Source organism: Phytophthora infestans, genomic scaffold (genome assembly GCF_000142945.1).
Source record: "Phytophthora infestans T30-4 supercont1.27 genomic scaffold, whole genome shotgun sequence".
NCBI classification, from domain to species: domain Eukaryota; phylum Oomycota; class Peronosporomycetes; order Peronosporales; family Peronosporaceae; genus Phytophthora; species Phytophthora infestans.
The window spans coordinates 356,936-378,540 of NW_003303732.1; positions in this window are offsets into that span (position 1 = coordinate 356,936).

Below are 21,605 nucleotides of genomic sequence, written 5' to 3' on the forward strand. Positions count from 1 at the left end.
CCCCTCCCCCAACCTTGCAGCAGAAATCCGGGAGAGGGGCAGCCATTTCCCTTCGGTAGTGTTCTCCAGTAATAATTGGGGGGCCCTCACTGACGTTTTCCATAAGATGGAACGTCTGAAAATGGGGCCACAGCCTAGATGCCTTGCGGCAAGTGTCAATTGTCCCAACGGGTGTTTCATTCTTCAGGATCGGGAAAATCTGGCGGGAATCTCTCGAAAGTACAAACACTTTCCCGCCGAAAGGCTCGGTATCGTTGTCTTGTATGTCCCGCGGTGTTCGGTCTACTGCCTCAAACGCGTGGCGATGGGCCACGGCTGCTTCGTCCCATATAATAAAACTTGCATGCTTGATCAACTCCTGAATATAGAAGTTCTTCCTGATGCCGCACGTCCAGCTCTCGCTCAATTTTAAAGGGATTTTAATTGTAGAATGAGCTGTCCTACCACCCATGAGCAAGAGTGAGGCAGCACCACTGGACGCCATGAGCTGCTGACGTACTGCATCTACAACTTCGATGCCCCATGTGTTGTTGTCCCTAACGACCCCGATCTGCGCTCACGGATTATCCACGAGTTTCATGATTCTCCGCTGGGCACTCATCTCGGTCGCAAAAAGACGTTTGCCGCTGTATCTCGCGACTTTTATTGGTCCCATCTGTATAAATGGGTACGTAAGTGGGGGCGCACCTGCGAGATCTGCCAGCGCGTGAAACCTGCTTCGTCGTCGCAGGCTCTCTTGCGTCTTCTTTGCAGTGACCACCGAGGCCTGGTGCTCGGTGTCGATGGACTTCATCTTCGGGCTCCCACCCGATGTTATAGGACGTTCAGGTGTCTTGGTGTTTGTCGACCACTTCAGCAAGATGGTCCACCTGATTCCGGTGTCAGATTCAATCACCGCGGCAAATACCGCAGTGCACTTCGTCGATGCGATCTTCCGCCATCATGGTCTCCCTGAATCCATCGTCTCCGACCGCGACTTGCGCTTCACGTCGGCCTTCTGAGAAAAGCTTTTCGAGCTACTGGGATCGAAGCTGTTGGTGTCCACGGCAGCCCATCCGGAAACGGACGGCCAGACTGAGCGCGTAAATCGCCTTCTCGAAGATTTCCTTCGAAGCTACGCGACGTCGTTCTCCAGCTGGAGCTCGTTTGTGCCTCTGGCCGAGTTTGCGCTGAGCAGCGCAGTACATGCGTCGACCGGGCTGACGCCCTTCTTCATTAACGACGCGCGCCATCCGCGTGTCTCTGCTCTCCTCGCCGTGGGCCATCCCACAGCGCTGTGTGTCTCCACTCTGGGTGGGGAAGAAGCTACTGACAAGTCGTCTACTCCAGCTCCGACGTCTCCAGCGGCAACACCGGTCCTAGGTCAACCGGTACATATATCGGTTGCTAATGATATCTCGAGTGTATTTCCAATCCCCACGTCGGTCGACGCAGTGACGCGCTCCGCGGCGTCCCATTTTGCAGCTTGGGCCGACCGTAATCTGATCAACCCCGGAGCTGTATCGTGCCTACTTACGCCAGCTAGCTACGCGTCGAAGCCAGTGGCGCGATCAATCCACTCCGCAGTCGTCTCCAACTTCGTACTACAGCGCCAAGCGGTCACTCGCTGTGTTTGAGACGCACTGCAGGACGCAGTGGACAAGCAGAAGGAGAACGCAGACAAGACTGGCCGCAAGAACACGGCCACGTTTACGGAGTACCGAGTAGGAGCATCCACCTTTTGGGCAACGACATCATGTAATGGAGCCAATCATCCCACCAATAAAATAAGAGCACCCACCAGATTTCCGATTTTTCCACCATCAAAGCGTGTACGACCACTCTCCGTATGAGCTCCGGCACCAGTCCAAGAAGCAGAGGCCCCTGCGACGACACCAGCAGAGGTGGCCACAACTCATGGGCTTGACCAATGGCCTCGACCACAAGCCATTAGCGAAAATAATATACCACTGGATGCCAATTGGTCTGTAGCCTCGGCACAGACGGAAGCTTGTCCATAACGAAGATACTGACGCTGTCCGTGGTGAAGCTCTAGGTGATGCACGAGAAGACCGTAGGGTTCGCCGCAGCGGAGGACGTCGTCGCCTTATTTTCATGCGTCATCCGTGAACCCGTTGGGGGCAAAGGCGGTCACTCTTGGTTAGTGAGGCAGGCCTCGCAGTGGGTGTCGAAGCGGATCCATGCGAAGCAGCCCCAGATGTGGTGTGGTGGGAAGCATAATGCTTGCGTGCTGGGCCAAGAGAGCCCAAAACTAACCTTACTACTCTTAGATATAGCTACACTATCAGCAAATCTCCCTGAATGATCTAGCCATTCGTTTGTGCTGGGCTGTCGTACTGAAAGCAAGCTTGACTCGCGGAACCTGGAAAACGTGGCCCACTTCTTCCTTGGAAAAACATGTTTTTCACCTTCGGTACAAAATACCCAGTCGTCGAGCCCTTGATACCCAACAGCACCTGCTAAGCGCCGACGCTAGCCGCTGCATCGATCCTTTCAGGCTGATGTACGACAGGCATCTTTCTTTCGTCGATTCATTTGACAGGAGATTCTTCAACACGAATTTGCTTACTGTATGTCGCGGTGGTGATAGCTTCCGATGCTTTCCACTAATAAAAAGATGTATGTTCGGCCGTCCAATTACGCCCCTTTGGGTAACATGTTAATGCAGATCCAATTGCTTTAAAACCGTTGCCTTAGGTTGCCGATGTGCCGATTTTCAGCAAGCTACATATTGTTCTGGGGTGCTCGTGTGTTTAGTACTTGGATGTGGGTGGGTGCTATAGTCCTGGATGTGTGGTTTCACTATTAAAGGTGGTGTTTCGCACTATTAAATAGATGTTTTGCACCAAAAGCAGGGTGGTCTTGCCCAAATGGTGGATGTTCCTACACAACCCTCCACGTTTACGACAGGCGAACGAGTGCTCCTGTCGACTGAGGGTATCAGAAACTCTGCGGCTACCAGCCCCGCCGCGAACAAACTCGCGCCGCGCTTTACTGAGCCGTTTACGGTAATCAAGGCCATTGGTGACGCCTACACTCTGGACATTCCTACGTCACTACGTCTGCATCCGACGTTTTACGTCGGACGACTCAAGCAATATCACCCCGCTACGATTCCGGAGTCGTCTTAGCCTCCTGAGCCGGAGCATGCGTCGAGCGACCTCCTCAATGGGCGCGGCGAGCCATCGATCCATCCGCACCAGGAATAGGATTTCGAGGCTGTGTCCCCGTCTATAAGCGACCGTGAACCGACCTATCCAGCATCTGCAGCCGAGCAAGGATCTCCCGGTTCGACTGACGCAGCTGTGCACTCTCCTCGGTGGCTCGGGCATTTCGATCAAGAGCCTCATCCAACTCCTGCTGGGCATTTCAGTAGCGGTTCAACAAATCGTTCTCGATCTAGGCAGCCAGAACGTGAGCGGTATCGACGCAACGGTCTTCCTCATGTTGTTGACGCTGCCGGACATACCCGCTGGATTGTTGAGCACACTGTTGCCCACGAAGATCCACTTTGCGCTCCCAGGCGCCATCGTGAGCGAGCCCACGATGTTCCGGTCGCCGTCTATATCGAGTACGATGGCTCGGATTTCCTCCCGAAGAGGATACGTGGGAGCCTCGTGCCAATTTCCTTCGTGACGTCCCGGATGGGGTCCAGGCGTATGAGTTCAAGCTCGCTGCGAGTCATCATGTGACGCATGCAGCTCGAACGAGGAAAACGGCTCGAGCGACCACGTGAACGAGCCCGAGATCTGCGAATTGAGCGGCCGCGCGAACGAGACGGAGTCCAACGCCGAGAATCTTCGCGTGAAGAGCGTCGTCGCGATCCGGTGCGATTAGAGGCGCGCACGCTCTCGTCCAACGAGCGGCGATACTTCTCGATCCATCCATGTTCTTGTTCACCGAGCGGGTGTGACTTCTCCACTCCTCGACAGTCGGACGCGGTCCGGTACATGTACTACAACCTTCAGCGGCCCTCAAGTAACCGATGCGGTGCATGTCCTCCCATGCGCTGGTGCAGACGCGCCCACGTTGTTTCGTGAGCGAGTGCTCCATGACGATCTCCTCGCGGTATACCAGCCAACCGACGAAAATTTCCCCTTCTTCTTGCGTCCGGTCCCAGCGCCGGATGAAAGCGCACCACGCCTCCGGCAACGCGCCATGTGCGACACCCTCGACAGGCTTCTGCCGCAGTCCGCGGAAGCACCGGAAGTGATCTTTTATCGTGCCCAGTGTGTCTGGAGCCCGCGCTCCAGATATATCGTAGAGAGCCCATGCCCGGAGCTGGTCATCAACTACATGCGTGCCGCGTGCCGTTGCTGTTGCTCCCGCTGTTGACGACGTCGTCGTCGTCGGTGTTCCCGTCCGCTGCTGATCCATCGTGTGGCTTGTCAAGTTCTCCACAAGTTGAGTTGTGTCGCTCCTGCGCGTCGCAGGAGATGTCTCCGTCCCCGGCTCACTCCACCCGTTAGCCAAGTCCCCGTTTGCCATCCTCACGCAAATTGATTTGTTCTTCGCCCGCTACTTTTGTTGCGTAAGTGCAACTTTAAGAGGGGAGTAATGTAATGGGCCCATCCATTACATAAGTAGGTGCATCAGCATACGACTAGAGTGCGCTGAAATACTTTCATGCCATTGGCTGATATATGAGGATCCAGACCCATTATTAGCCAATTGGACTATGACGTGTATTTGAGTGGCCAGTTAATCCTAAAAAAAACGTCAAAGTTGATTTTTCCTTAAACTGAAGACATAGTCGTCCTATTGCGAGATTCCTCAACACTATAGTGTAATCAAGTAACGAAAAAAATACTTCGCCCGTTACACAAAGAGCTTCGATTTCTAGTAATCTAAACTGAACCTGCTAGTATGATATACTTTATTACTTCGAAGTATAAATTTAGCAACATCATGGAGACTGATGAAACTATTTATACAGAGCAAGAGCAGACAGCGGTGAGAGATAAGCTAGATTAAGAGCACATCGAGAGACTTGTCGTCCTTCGTTACGTACCATGCTGGACGAGCAAGCAGAGCTCAATGCGTACCTCGCCAGAAATCTTGAAAAAGAAGAAAAAAGTACGTTTGACCTCCTGCTGCAGTGGTGGAACGCTTCTGGCAAAACTACGTACCCAATGCTGGCGAAGGTTGCTAGGTCGATGTTATGCATTCCAGCTGTCAGTGCTATCTATAAAAGCCGCTTCTTCAGTGCTGGAATTGTTATGTCAAAAGCCAGGAACTCGCTCAAGCCGTCAATGCTCTAACAGTCAGGGCTCATCTGGACCTCATAGAGTGACAGCTATAAAAACGTTCACAAACGTACTTCTATTTATATAGTTTAATATAAATTAAATGAAAACACATTGTGCTCAGCCAAATTACTTGGAATACTGGTGCGGGTACCCGGGAGAAGATTTTTGGTGGGTGCGGGTACCTGAAATCCAGTGGGATGGTTTCTCGGGGGACCGGGTAACCCGAACATCTCCAAATCAGAGTTCTGATGTGTAACACTGGATCACCTCGACAGGCGTCAATGTCGCCACTTTGTGCGTTGCTGTCTGCATCCCGTTCAGGACACAATACCTGAAGTGAAGAAAGACACGCAACCGGTAGTTCAGTTTTTTTTTTGCAATTTTCCCGCCAGTGATTGGCTGGAACCAGTTGGTAATGGATCACGGTGGGTTTCAATTAAATATCTAGGTCTCTTTAATAGGTCTCATTAAGCTTTGGATTTACCAGTCACCTACTTTTGTAAAACGAAATACGATTACCGTCTGAGATCTCCTACTTCAGACCCAATATTTTTGAAGTTGTATTGTTGCAAAATACACAAGATCTGTACACGTACCGACGCATCTCTATAACGTATTATTTAAACAAAACAATTTAGTTATCAAGTTCTTCTTCGGGAACTACGAAGTTTTCTACGTCGTGACGCGTATCCACAGCATAGCGCACTACGGGCACTTCTTCCAGCAAACCGTCGTAGCAGCTCCCAATCAGGTTCACTGTCAGAAAGCTCCGTTCCAGCCTCTAAGTTTTCAGTAGGCTCAATGGATACCACTTTTGCTTTCTCAAATCCGCTTCTAACCGTTTTGCGAGACAACGCATTCCACGAATTCTTCGTCCAACCTATTAATTGCTGCCGTGTAGGTGCTTTTATCTTAAACGGAAGCGTCGAAGTTGAAGCGCGTAGTTGTTTCAACATGTTCTCCACCCAATTTTTCCGCATTTTGTCTTTTAATGGCTTGTTCCACGAAATATCAGCCGGCTGGCACGCAAACGTGTAGCCAGCGGGTATAGCCATCAGTTCCACGTTCAATAGCCGAGCGAAAATATGGACGTCAAGGCGCCAATGTCCCGAAAATTTCTTGCAATGAGCTGGTGGATAGTTACAGGTTAGCATGTTTTTTGTACTCTGAATTAGGAGATCTGGACTTGTGCGCTGTTCTATTCTCGATATGTGATTGGTTGGAGGGCAGTCTGAATTAGGAGATCACTCTGAAGTAGGAGATCTCAAATACGGTATGTACTTTTCTGGTAGCGATAGGGTAGCTATTTAGCTGCAAACTGGTCGAGACGGCAGACAATTTGGTACTTTTGCACGTTCACTGTCGGAAAGCATCGTTCCAGCCTCTAAGTTTTCAGTAGGCTCAATGGATACCATTTTTGCTTTCTCAAATCCGCTTTTAACCGCTTTGCGAGACAACGCATTCCACGAATTCTTCGTCCAACCTATTAATTGCTGCCGTGTAGGTGCTTTTATCTTAAACGGAAGCGTCGAAGTTGAAGCGCGTAGTTGTTTCAACATGTTCTCCACCCAATTTTTCCGCATTTTGTCTTTTAATGGCTTGTTCCACGAAATATCAGCCGGCTGGCACGCAAACGTGTAGCCAGCGGGTATAGCCATCAGTTCCACGTTCAATAGCCGAGCGAAAATATGGACGTCAAGGCGCCAATGTCCCGAAAATTTCTTGCAATGAGCTGGTGGATAGTTACAGGTTAGCATGTTTTTTGTACTCTGAATTAGGAGATCTAGACTTGTGCGCTGTTCTATTCTCGATATGTGATTGGCTGGAGGGCAGTCTGAATTAGGAGATCACTCTGAAGTAGGAGATCTCAAATACGGTATGTACTTTTCTGGTAGCGATAGGGTAGCTATTTAGCTGCAAACTGGTCGAGACGGCAGACAATTTGGTACTTTTGCACGCTCACTGTGGGAAAGCTCCGTTCCAGCCTCTAATTTTCAGTAGGCTCAATGGATACCATTTTTGCTTTCTCAAATCCGCTTTTAACCGTTTTGCGAGACAACGCATTCCACGAATTCTTCGTCCAACCTATTAATTGCTGCCGTGTAGGTGCTTTTATCTTAAACGGAAGCGTCGAAGTTGAAGCGCGTAGTTGTTTCAACATGTTCTCCACCCAATTTTTCCGCATTTTGTCTTTTAATGGCTTGTTCCACGAAATATCAGCCGGCTGGCACGCAAACGTGTAGCCAGCGGGTATAGCCATCAGTTCCACGTTCAATAGCCGAGCGAAAATATGGACGTCAAGGCGCCAATGTCCCGAAAATTTCTTGCAATGAGCTGGTGGATAGTTACAGGTTAGCATGTTTTTTGTACTCTGAATTAGGAGATCTAGACTTGTGCGCTGTTCTATTCTCGATATGTGATTGGTTGGAGGGCAGTCTGAATTAAGAGATCACTCTGAAGTAGGAGATCTCAAATACGGTATGTACTTTTCTGGTAGCGATAGGGTAGCTATTTAGCTGCAAACTGGTCGAGACGGCAGACAATTTGGTACTTTTGCACGCTCACTGTGGGAAAGCTCCGTTCCAGCCTCTAAGTTTTCAGTAGGCTCAATGGATACCATTTTTGCTTTCTCAAATCCGCTTCTAACCGTTTTGCGAGACAACGCATTCCACGAATTCTTCGTCCAACCTATTAATTGCTGCCGTGTAGGTGCTTTTATCTTAAACGGAAGCGTCGAAGTTGAAGCGCGTAGTTGTTTCAACATGTTCTCCACCCAATTTTTCCGCATTTTGTCTTTTAATGGCTTGTTCCACGAAATATCAGCCGGCTGGCACGCAAACGTGTAGCCAGCGGGTATAGCCATCAGTTCCACGTTCAATAGCCGAGCGAAAATATGGACGTCAAGGCGCCAATGTCCCGAAAATTTCTTGCAATGAGCTGGTGGACAGTTACAGGTTAGCATGTTTTTTGTACTCTGAATTAGGAGATCTAGACTTGTGCGCTGTTCTATTCTCGATATGTGATTGGTTGGAGGGCAGTCTGAATTAAGAGATCACTCTGAAGTAGGAGATCTCAAATACGGTATGTACTTTTCTGGTAGCGATAGGGTAGCTATTTAGCTGCAAACTGGTCGAGACGGCAGACAATTTGGTACTTTTGCACGCTCACTGTCGGAAAGCTCCGTTCCAGCCTCTAAGTTTTCAGTAGGCTCAATGGATACCATTTTTGCTTTCTCAAATCCGCTTCTAACCGTTTTGCGAGACAACGCATTCCACGAATTCTTCGTCCAACCTATTAATTGCTGCCGTGTAGGTGCTTTTATCTTAAACGGAAGCGTCGAAGTTGAAGCGCGTAGTTGTTTCAACATGTTCTCCACCCAATTTTTCCGCATTTTGTCTTTTAATGGCTTGTTCCACGAAATATCAGCCGGCTGGCACGCAAACGTGTAGCCAGCGGGTATAGCCATCAGTTCCACGTTCAATAGCCGAGCGAAAATATGGACGTCAAGGCGCCAATGTCCCGAAAATTTCTTGCAATGAGCTGGTGGATAGTTACAGGTTAGGATGTTTTTGGACTCCGAAATAAGAGAACCAGACCTGGGCGCCGGTCTAATCTCGAAATGGGAATTGGTTGAGGGCAAGCCGGATTAAGAAAACACTTCTAAGGAAGAGAACCTCAATACCGGAAGGACCTTTCCTGTAACCGATAGGTAGCTAATTAAGTGCAAACCTGTCCAGGACGCCGGAGAATTGGGTACTTTGCACGCTCACTGGGGGAAAGCTTCGGTCCAGGCTCTCAGGTTTGCAGTAGGCTCAATGGATACCATTTTTGCTTTCTCAAATCCGCTTTTAACCGCTTTGCGAGACAACGCATTCCACGAATTCTTCGTCCAACCTATTAATTGCTGCTGTGTAGGTGCTTTTATCTTAAACGGAAGCGTCGAAGTTGAAGCGCGTAGTTGTTTCAACATGTTCTCCACCCAATTTTTCCGCATTTTGTCTTTTAATGGCTTGTTCCACGAAATATCAGCCGGCTGGCACGCAAACGTGTAGCCAGCGGGTATAGCCATCAGTTCCACGTTCAATAGCCGAGCGAAAATATGGACGTCAAGGCGCCAATGTCCCGAAAATTTCTTGCAATGAGCTGGTGGATAGTTACAGGTTAGCATGTTTTTTGTACTCTGAATTAGGAGATCTAGACTTGTGCGCTGTTCTATTCTCGATATGTGATTGGTTGGAGGGCAGTCTGAATTAGGAGATCACTCTGAAGTAGGAGATCTCAAATACGGTATGTACTTTTCTGGTAGCGATAGGGTAGCTATTTAGCTGCAAACTGGTCGAGACGGCAGACAATTTGGTACTTTTGCACGCTCACTGTGGGAAAGCTCCGTTCCAGCCTCTAAGTTTTCAGTAGGCTCAATGGATACCATTTTTGCTTTCTCAAATCCGCTTCTAACCGTTTTGCGAGACAACGCACTCCACGAATTCTTCGTCCAACCTATTAATTGCTGCCGTGTAGGTGCTTTTATCTTAAACGGAAGCGTCGAAGTTGAAGCGCGTAGTTGTTTCAACATGTTCTCCACCCAATTTTTCCGCATTTTGTCTTTTAATGGCTTGTTCCACGAAATATCAGCCGGCTGGCACGCAAACGTGTAGCCAGCGGGTATAGCCATCAGTTCCACGTTCAATAGCCGAGCGAAAATATGGACGTCAAGGCGCCAATGTCCCGAAAATTTCTTGCAATGAGCTGGTGGATAGTTACAGGTTAGCATGTTTTTTGTACTCTGAATTAGGAGATCTAGGCTTGTGCGCTGTTCTATTCTCGATATGTGATTGGTTGGAGGGCAGTCTGAATTAAGAGATCACTCTGAAGTAGGAGATCTCAAATACGGTATGTACTTTTCTGGTAGCGATAGGGTAGCTATTTAGCTGCAAACTGGTCGAGACGGCAGACAATTTGGTACTTTTGCACGCTCACTGTGGGAAAGCTCCGTTCCAGCCTCTAAGTTTTCAGTAGGCTCAATGGATACCATTTTTGCTTTCTCAAATCCGCTTCTAACCGTTTTGCGAGACAACGCATTCCACGAATTCTTCGTCCAACCTATTAATTGCTGCCGTGTAGGTGCTTTTATCTTAAACGGAAGCGTCGAAGTTGAAGCGCGTAGTTGTTTCAACATGTTCTCCACCCAATTTTTCCGCATTTTGTCTTTTAATGGCTTGTTCCACGAAATATCAGCCGGCTGGCACGCAAACGTGTAGCCAGCGGGTATAGCCATCAGTTCCACGTTCAATAGCCGAGCGAAAATATGGACGTCAAGGCGCCAATGTCCCGAAAATTTCTTGCAATGAGCTGGTGGATTGTTACAGGTTAGCATGTTTTTTGTACTCTGAATTAGGAGATCTAGACTTGTGCGCTGTTCTATTCTCGATATGTGATTGGTTGGAGGGCAGTCTGAATTAAGAGATCACTCTGAAGTAGGAGATCTCAAATACGGTATGTACTTTTCTGGTAGCGATAGGGTAGCTATTTAGCTGCAAACTGGTCGAGACGGCATAAAATTTGGTACTTTTGCACGCTCACTGTGGGAAAGCTCCGTTCCAGCCTCTAAGTTTTCAGTAGGGCTCAATGGATACCATTTTTGCTTTCTCAAATCCGCTTCTAACCGTTTTGCGAGACAACGCATTCCACGAATTCTTCGTCCAACCTATTAATTGCTGCCGTGTAGGTGCTTTTATCTTAAACGGAAGCGTCGAAGTTGAAGCGCGTAGTTGTTTCAACATGTTCTCCACCCAATTTTTCCGCATTTTGTCTTTTAATGGCTTGTTCCACGAAATATCAGCCGGCTGGCACGCAAACGTGTAGCCAGCGGTATAGCCATCAGTTCCACGTTCAATAGCCGAGCGAAAATATGGACGTCAAGGCGCCAATGTCCCGAAAATTCCTTGCAATGAGCTGGTGGATAGTTACAGGTTAGCATGTTTTTGTACTCTGAATTAGGAGATCTAGACTTGTGCGCTGTTCTATTCCCGATATGTGATTGGTTGGAGGGCAGTCTGAATTAGGAGATCACTCTGAAGTAGGAGATCTCAAATACGGTATGTACTTTTCTGGTAGCGATAGGGTAGCTATTTAGCTGCAAACTGGTCGAGACGGCAGACAATTTGGTACTTTTGCACGCTCACTGTGGGAAAGCTCCGTTCCAGCCTCTAAGTTTTCAGTAGGCTCAATGGATACCATTTTTGCTTTCTCAAATCCGCTTCTAACCGTTTTGCGAGACAACGCATTCCACGAATTCTTCGTCCAACCTATTAATTGCTGCCGTGTAGGTGCTTTTATCTTAAACGGAAGCGTCGAAGTTGAAGCGCGTAGTTGTTTCAACATGTTCTCCACCCAATTTTTCCGCATTTTGTCTTTTAATGGCTTGTTCCACGAAATATCAGCCGGCTGGCACGCAAACGTGTAGCCAGCGGGTATAGCCATCAGTTCCACGTTCAATAGCCGAGCGAAAATATGGACGTCAAGGCGCCAATGTCCCGAAAATTTCTTGCAATGAGCTGGTGGATTGTTACAGGTTAGCATGTTTTTGTACTCTGAATTAGGAGATCTAGACTTGTGCGCTGTTCTATTCTCGATATGTGATTGGTTGGAGGGCAGTCTGAATTAGGAGATCACTCTGAAGTAGGAGATCTCAAATACGGTATGTACTTTTCTGGTAGCGATAGGGTAGCTATTTAGCTGCAAACTGGTCGAGACGGCAGACAATTTGGTACTTTTGCACGCTCACTGTGGGAAAGCTCCGTTCCAGCCTCTAAGTTTTCAGTAGGCTCAATGGATACCATTTTTGCTTTCTCAAATCCGCTTCTAACCGTTTTGCGAGACAACGCATTCCACGAATTCTTCGTCCAACCTATTAATTGCTGCCGTGTAGGTGCTTTTATCTTAAACGGAAGCGTCGAAGTTGAAGCGCGTAGTTGTTTAAACATGTTCTCCACCCAATTTTTCCGCATTTTGTCTTTTAATGGCTTGTTCCACGAAATATCAGCCGGCTGGCACGCAAACGTGTAGCCAGCGGGTATAGCCATCAGTTCCACGTTCAATAGCCGAGCGAAAATATGGACGTCAAGGCGCCAATGTCCCGAAAATTTCTTGCAATGAGCTGGTGGATAGTTACAGGTTAGCATGTTTTTTGTACTCTGAATTAGGAGATCTAGACTTGTGCGCTGTTCTATTCTCGATATGTGATTGGTTGGAGGGCAGTCTGAATTAAGAGATCACTCTGAAGTAGGAGATCTCAAATACGGTATGTACTTTTCTGGTAGCGATAGGGTAGCTATTTAGCTGCAAACTGGTCGAGACGGCAGACAATTTGGTACTTTTGCACGCTCACTGTGGGAAAGCTCCGTTCCAGCCTCTAAGTTTTCAGTAGGCTCAATGGATACCATTTTTGCTTTCTCAAATCCGCTTCTAACCGTTTTGCGAGACAACGCATTCCACGAATTCTTCGTCCAACCTATTAATTGCTGCCGTGTAGGTGCTTTTATCTTAAACGGAAGCGTCGAAGTTGAAGCGCGTAGTTGTTTCAACATGTTCTCCACCCAATTTTTCCGCATTTTGTCTTTTAATGGCTTGTTCCACGAAATATCAGCCGGCTGGCACGCAAACGTGTAGCCAGCGGGTATAGCCATCAGTTCCACGTTCAATAGCCGAGCGAAAATATGGACGTCAAGGCGCCAATGTCCCGAAAATTTCTTGCAATGAGCTGGTGGTATTTTACAGGTTAGCATGTTTTTTGTACTCTGAATTAGGAGATCTAGACTTGTGCGCTGTTCGATTCTCGATATGTGATTGGTTGGAGGGCAGTCTGAATTAAGAGATCACTCTGAAGTAGGAGATCTCAAATACGGTATGTACTTTTCTGGTAGCGATAGGGTAGCTATTTAGCTGCAAACTGGTCGAGACGGCAGACAATTTGGTACTTTTGCACGCTCACTGTGGGAAAGCTCCGTTCCAGCCTCTAAGTTTTCAGTAGGCTCAATGGATACCATTTTTGCTTTCTCAAATCCGCTTCTAACCGTTTTGCGAGACAACGCATTCCACGAATTCTTCGTCCAACCTATTAATTGCTGCCGTGTAGGTGCTTTTATCTTAAACGGAAGCGTCGAAGTTGAAGCGCGTAGTTGTTTCAACATGTTCTCCACCCAATTTTTCCGCATTTTGTCTTTTAATGGCTTGTTCCACGAAATATCAGCCGGCTGGCACGCAAACGTGTAGCCAGCGGGTATAGCCATCAGTTCCACGTTCAATAGCCGAGCGAAAATATGGACGTCAAGGCGCCAATGTCCCGAAAATTTCTTGCAATGAGCTGGTGGATAGTTACAGGTTAGCATGTTTTTTGTACTCTGAATTAGGAGATCTAGACTTGTGCGCTGTTCTATTCTCGATATGTGATTGGTTGGAGGGCAGTCTGAATTAGGAGATCACTCTGAAGTAGGAGATCTCAAATACGGTATGTACTTTTCTGGTAGCGATAGGGTAGCTATTTAGCTGCAAACTGGTCGAGACGGCAGACAATTTGGTACTTTTGCACGCTCACTGTGGGAAAGCTCCGTTCCAGCCTCTAAGTTTTCAGTAGGCTCAATGGATACCATTTTTGCTTTCTCAAATCCGCTTCTAACCGTTTTGCGAGACAACGCATTCCACGAATTTTTCGTCCAACCTATTAATTGCTGCCGTGTAGGTGCTTTTATCTTAAACGGAAGCGTCGAAGTTGAAGCGCGTAGTTGTTTCAACATGTTCTCCACCCAATTTTTCCGCATTTTGTCTTTTAATGGCTTGTTCCACGAAATATCAGCCGGCTGGCACGCAAACGTGTAGCCAGCGGGTATAGCCATCAGTTCCACGTTCAATAGCCGAGCGAAAATATGGACGTCAAGGCGCCAATGTCCCGAAAATTTCTTGCAATGAGCTGGTGGATAGTTACAGGTTAGCATGTTTTTTGTACTCTGAATTAGGAGATCTAGACTTGTGCGCTGTTCTATTCCCGATATGTGATTGGTTGGAGGGCAGTCTGAATTAGGAGATCACTCTGAAGTAGGAGATCTCAAATACGGTATGTACTTTTCTGGTAGCGATAGGGTAGCTATTTAGCTGCAAACTGGTCGAGACGGCAGACAATTTGGTACTTTTGCACGCTCACTGTGGGAAAGCTCCGTTCCAGCCTCTAAGTTTTCAGTAGGCTCAATGGATACCATTTTTGCTTTCTCAAATCCGCTTCTAACCGTTTTGCGAGACAACGCATTCCACGAATTCTTCGTCCAACCTATTAATTGCTGCCGTGTAGGTGCTTTTATCTTAAACGGAAGCGTCGAAGTTGAAGCGCGTAGTTGTTTCAACATGTTCTCCACCCAATTTTTCCGCATTTTGTCTTTTAATGGCTTGTTCCACGAAATATCAGCCGGCTGGCACGCAAACGTGTAGCCAGCGGGTATAGCCATCAGTTCCACGTTCAATAGCCGAGCGAAAATATGGACGTCAAGGCGCCAATGTCCCGAAAATTTCTTGCAATGAGCTGGTGGATAGTTACAGGTTAGCATGTTTTTTGTACTCTGAATTAGGAGATCTAGACTTGTGCGCTGTTCGATTCTCGATATGTGATTGGTTGGAGGGCAGTCTGAATTAAGAGATCACTCTGAAGTAGGAGATCTCAAATACGGTATGTACTTTTCTGGTAGCGATAGGGTAGCTATTTAGCTGCAAACTGGTCGAGACGGCAGACAATTTGGTACTTTTGCACGCTCACTGTGGGAAAGCTCCGTTCCAGCCTCTAAGTTTTCAGTAGGCTCAATGGATACCATTTTTGCTTTCTCAAATCCGCTTTTAACCGTTTTGCGAGACAACGCATTCCACGAATTCTTCGTCCAACCTATTAATTGCTGCCGTGTAGGTGCTTTTATCTTAAACGGAAGCGTCGAAGTTGAAGCGCGTAGTTGTTTCAACATGTTCTCCACCCAATTTTTCCGCATTTTGTCTTTTAATGGCTTGTTCCACGAAATATCAGCCGGCTGGCACGCAAACGTGTAGCCAGCGGGTATAGCCATCAGTTCCACGTTCAATAGCCGAGCGAAAATATGGACGTCAAGGCGCCAATGTCCCGAAAATTTCTTGCAATGAGCTGGTGGATAGTTACAGGTTAGCATGTTTTTGTACTCTGAATTAGGAGATCTAGACTTGTGCGCTGTTCTATTCTCGATATGTGATTGGTTGGAGGGCAGTCTGAATTAAGAGATCACTCTGAAGTAGGAGATCTCAAATACGGTATGTACTTTTCTGGTAGCGATAGGGTAGCTATTTAGCTGCAAACTGGTCGAGACGGCAGACAATTTGGTACTTTTGCACGCTCACTGTGGGAAAGCTCCGTTCCAGCCTCTAAGTTTTCAGTAGGCTCAATGGATACCATTTTTGCTTTCTCAAATCCGCTTCTAACCGTTTTGCGAGACAACGCATTCCACGAATTCTTCGTCCAACCTATTAATTGCTGCTGTGTAGGTGCTTTTATCTTAAACGGAAGCGTCGAAGTTGAAGCGCGTAGTTGTTTCAACATGTTCTCCACCCAATTTTTCCGCATTTTGTCTTTTAATGGCTTGTTCCACGAAATATCAGCCGGCTGGCACGCAAACGTGTAGCCAGCGGGTATAGCCATCAGTTCCACGTTCAATAGCCGAGCGAAAATATGGACGTCAAGGCGCCAATGTCCCGAAAATTTCTTGCAATGAGCTGGTGGATAGTTACAGGTTAGCATGTTTATTGTACTCTGAATTAGGAGATCTAGACTTGTGCGCTGTTCTATTCTCGATATGTGATTGGTTGGAGGGCAGTCTGTATTAGGAGATCACTCTGAAGTAGGAGATCTCAAATACGGTATGTACTTTTCTAGTAGCGATAGGGTAGCTATTTAGCTGCAAACTGGTCGAGACGGCAGACAATTTGGTACTTTTGCACGCTCACTGTGGGAAAGCTCCGTTCCAGCCTCTAAGTTTTCAGTAGGCTCAATGGATACCATTTTTGCTTTCTCAAATCCGCTTCTAACCGTTTTGCGAGACAACGCATTCCACGAATTCTTCGTCCAACCTATTAATTGCTGCCGTGTAGGTGCTTTTATCTTAAACGGAAGCGTCGAAGTTGAAGCGCGTAGTTGTTTCAACATGTTCTCCACCCAATTTTTCCGCATTTTGTCTTTTAATGGCTTGTTCCACGAAATATCAGCCGGCTGGCACGCAAACGTGTAGCCAGCGGGTATAGCCATCAGTTCCACGTTCAATAGCCGAGCGAAAATATGGACGTCAAGGCGCCAATGTCCCGAAAATTTCTTGCAATGAGCTGGTGGATAGTTACAGGTTAGCATGTTTTTGTACTCTGAATTAGGAGATCTAGACTTGTGCGCTGTTCTATTCTCGATATGTGATTGGTTGGAGGGCAGTCTGAATTAGGAGATCACTCTGAAGTAGGAGATCTCAAATACGGTATGTACTTTTCTGGTAGCGATAGGGTAGCTATATAGCTGCAAACTGGTCGAGACGGCAGACAATTTGGTACTTTTGCACGCTCACTGTGGGAAAGCTCCGTTCCAGCCTCTAAGTTTTCAGTAGGCTCAATGGATACCATTTTTGCTTTCTCAAATCCGCTTTTAACCGTTTTGCGAGACAACGCATTCCACGAATTCTTCGTCCAACCTATTAATTGCTGCCGTGTAGGTGCTTTTATCTTAAACGGAAGCGTCGAAGTTGAAGCGCGTAGTTGTTTCAACATGCTCTCCACCCAATTTTTCCGCATTTTGTCTTTTAATGGCTTGTTCCACGAAATATCAGCCGGCTGGCACGCAAACGTGTAGCCAGCGGGTATAGCCATCAGTTCCACGTTCAATAGCCGAGCGAAAATATGGACGTCAAGGCGCCAATGTCCCGAAAATTTCTTGCAATGAGCTGGTGGATAGTTACAGGTTAGCATGTTTTTTGTACTCTGAATTAGGAGATCTAGACTTGTGCGCTGTTCTATTCTCGATATGTGATTGGTTGGAGGGCAGTCTGAATTAGGAGATCACTCTGAAGTAGGAGATCTCAAATACGGTATGTACTTTTCTGGTAGCGATAGGGTAGCTATTTAGCTGCAAACTGGTCGAGACGGCAGACAATTTGGTACTTTTGCACGCTCACTGTGGGAAAGCTCCGTTCCAGCCTCTAAGTTTTCAGTAGGCTCAATGGATACCATTTTTGCTTTCTCAAATCCGCTTCTAACCGTTTTGCGAGACAACGCATTCCACGAATTCTTCGTCCAACCTATTAATTGCTGCCGTGTAGGTGCTTTTATCTTAAACGGAAGCGTCGAAGTTGAAGCGCGTAGTTGTTTCAACATGTTCTCCACCCAATTTTTCCGCATTTTGTCTTTTAATGGCTTGTTCCACGAAATATCAGCCGGCTGGCACGCAAACGTGTAGCCAGCGGGTATAGCCATCAGTTCCACGTATAATAGCCGAGCGAAAATATGGACGTCAAGGCGCCAATGTCCCGAAAATTTCTTGCAATGAGCTGGTGGATTGTTACAGGTTAGCATGTTTTTTGTACTCTGAATTAGGAGATCTAGACTTGTGCGCTGTTCTATTCTCGATATGTGATTGGATGGAGGGCAGTCTGAATTAGGAGATCACTCTGAAGTAGGAGATCTCAAATACGGTATGTACTTTTCTGGTAGCGATAGGGTAGCTATTTAGCTGCAAACTGGTCGAGACGGCAGACAATTTGGTACTTTTGCACGCTCACAGCGGTTCAGAAACGGCCCAGAGGTGGTTCTAACTGCAATATAATGCTACTGTACAATGTACATCAGAGGTCGCAAATGGTTAACCGTACATGTCCGGGTAATGTCTAACCGTAACCACGGACGGGTATGGCTAACCGAAAGTGTGCCTCTCTGAAAAACGGACTGGTACGGGTAACCGACTTCCAGGATCGGTTGGTTATGGTTGGCCGAGCTCAGCAGAGGATGGGTATATGAAGCTTTTTTGCATGTTTTTCTTTATTAAGAATTTTTTCTTTATTAAGAATTTTGGGGCGACGGCTCGCGCCTTTAATCTTCTCCACCCATCCGTACTACAGACAACGACGGAGAATCCGACACCACTGAACAGCATCCAACCATAGTAAAAGAAAAACACAGAGCCCGACACAAAAATCCGACGCTTCATTTGATAGGTTAATAACGCACTCTAAAAACAAAAACAGCACAGAAAAAAACATGTGAATGAAAAAAAAGGGGATTATATTCAGACGGTTACTTCCGGATACCTGGGGATAGCCTTTTCGAAGCTACGAATTATCGTTTTCTTTTCTAGCTTTTCCCAAGCAGCAATAGTAGATTTTATAGCACGGATGCGCTTTTCCTTAGCGGTTCCACCAGTGCGTCTACCACAACGGCTCCGTATGTTTGCTTTTAATGGTCCCATTACCCCCACATCTAGCGGCTGACACACAGCAGTGCTATTTAAGGGTAGTGGGACCAAAGTAGCATTGGCTTCTTCAGCCACAAGCCGCTGTCCTTCTTCGGAAACGTGACATTCAAAGTTGTCAACCAGAAGGACAGCGGGGCCATCTATTTCAAACTTTAAAAGTTTTTCTACGTAAAATTTCCACACACTGGTGTCCATCCATGCGTTCTCTTGCATGGCGTAGAAGTGGCCGTCAGGGTACCGCTCCATTTCATTTTTTCTCGATGCGGCCACCAGGGACGCCACGGATAATAAACAAAATAGGCATTTTCATCCCTAACAAATTAAAAATATTTTAGCAAAAAAGCAATTTAAAATATTTTTTTGCAAACCAAATAACATACCGTCATCGCGAATGGTTAGCACTGCGGTCATTCGACCGGCGTGCTTATCCGCACCCAAAATTCGCGCGGAGTCGGTAGAGCAAGAGCACCGATTACTCCGCTCACGCTTTTGTTTCTTCCGAAGCAGGTCATGGCCGTAATGCGAGTTGGCGATCGAGTAAGAGGCAAAACGAAGAAACTGGAGGGAAAGCTAGGAACAGTCAAAAGCTTTTACCGCAAAAGGGCGTCAGCATTCGCACAGCGTATCGTGGGACGGTAAGGGCATCACGGAGGTGGCAGCACGTGCGATTGGCCCTCATAAGACTTCGTCTGTGGTCTCAAGTACAGTTCAGGATGAGACTGGAGCATCGACTAGTGATGTGAACATTCAGCTTCCTCTGGACAATCGGACAGGGATCGAGTACGAGTCGTGCGAGTCTTCTGACTCTGGAGATGATGGAGAAGATAATTTGCAGGCATTGTTGGGGGTGGCGATGCCTCCAGAGTTAGATGTGTCGATCTCAAGTAATCGACGATCTTGGCAGAAAAGTGAAGGTGTGACCGTTGATTCTTCGCGCCATGCCCGACCAAATAAACCGCGTTTTTACTGTCCAGAAGTTCAAAGCTTGGGTACACGGACAAATGTGAAGTACTTCTACCTACTTTTTCCAATGGAGATGATTTCTACGATTATCGAGAGCACTAATAGAGTGTTAGATGAGCGTCGACGACATCGGTTTACAAAAGCTGATTTATTTCGTTGGTAGGCATCCGCTTGGCCATGGCACTTGACCTTTGTAGAGATGCACTTAGGACATACTGGCAAACAACAGTGGAAGAGGGAAACGTGGATACTCCACGGAATTTAGGAGGCCGTTTTAATATGGGAAGACACCGGTTTGAAACAATTAGTGGGGCGCTTCAATTGTGTGGCGGTACGATTGACACTAGTGATCCGTGGGTTTTAGTGAGGGGTTTTGTATGGATTTAATGCTCGTAGACAAGCCGTGTTGTCACCGGGCGATATACTTGTCGTCGACGAGAGCATGGTGGCGTGGAAAGATGTCGAGCAAAAATACCATCATCTGGGAGTGCCTCACAAAACTAAAATACCGCGTAAGCCTGTGAGTCAGGGGATCGAATTGAAGGCTATCGCGGATGGCGTAACAGGGATAATAGTGAGCGTCGATATCGTAGAAGGGAAAGATCGTCAGCGACGTTCGCTGCTGAGTTCGGAGAGACCACCGCATTAACTTTGCGGTTAGCTCTGCCATTCAAGGGTACAGGACGTACTGTGGTTGCTGACAGCGCATTCGTGTCAGTCAAAACTTTAGTCCAACTTGAAAAACTACTGGGTCTGTATTTTAAGGGAATCGTACGAACTGCCACAGCCGATTATTCAAAGAGCATATGGCAAAACTGGTTTTATGAAAAACCACCACGCGGCTCCTTCAGCTACTCTGTTAGTGAGACGCCCCTCTCGACTAAGATGTATGCGCTGTGCGGGCCGAGAGAAAGCCTAAAATGATTATTTTCAACAGATGTACTACGCTTCCGGGAAGTGACAGCGTCCGCAACCGGTACACAAAATGTTAAATGGTGTCGTCGTTCAGGCAAGAAGTATTCGTCCCACGCCCAGAAATGATTGAGCTTTTCTACTCCAGCTTTAGTGCTATCGACGTCCACAACCACTATAGACAGGGTTCACTACAATTAGAGTCAAGTTGGCATAGCGAGAGGTGGTACCATCGCTTGTTTGCATCACTTCTGGGAATGACCGGGACAGATGCGTTCCTGGCCAATCGTGTTTATGAGCAGAATGAAAGCCTTACTGGTTGCCGTATCCCGAACGGCCATCGTCTAGAATGCTCGCTGCGTTCTAGAACGCCGATCATAAGATTTGATGTTCTAGAAGAGCTAGGAGATGTAGTTGCTACAGCTAGGCTAAACACTAACGCTTAATTCACTCAGTCTCCTTTTTACTGCGTCAAGCATACGGCATATTGAGCTCAATCCGTCGCTCTCTCCAAGGCCATGTCGCTCATTCCGCTCAAGACCACCGTCAAGGCTCTCGATGAGCACCAGCGGTACCTGTTCGTCACGTACCGTGTGCGTACGAACTTACACGACGCCAACGACCATGTGTCGCTGAACATTCGACACTTCGACTACGGCAACAGAGAAGAGTGGCTGAACTGGCGCAAGCAGTTCGAGTACATCCGCAAGCTGAAGGGCTGGCAAGAGGCTCCAGAGCTATACCAGAATGTTCGCATTCTGCTACGCGGAGCAGCCTTGGTTCGCTTTGAATCCGCTAACTCCGCCGTCATGGGCAACGAGGACGTCGAGCACTTCGATGAAACCCTTCAACGTATGACCGCGATGTACTTTCCTAAGCGCCCAGCGAGCAAGATTCGACAGTAGCTACGGGAGACCGCCAAGCCGGCAGAAATGACTGTCGAGGACTACGTCGCTCGCCTCCACCAGATCAACGAGTTG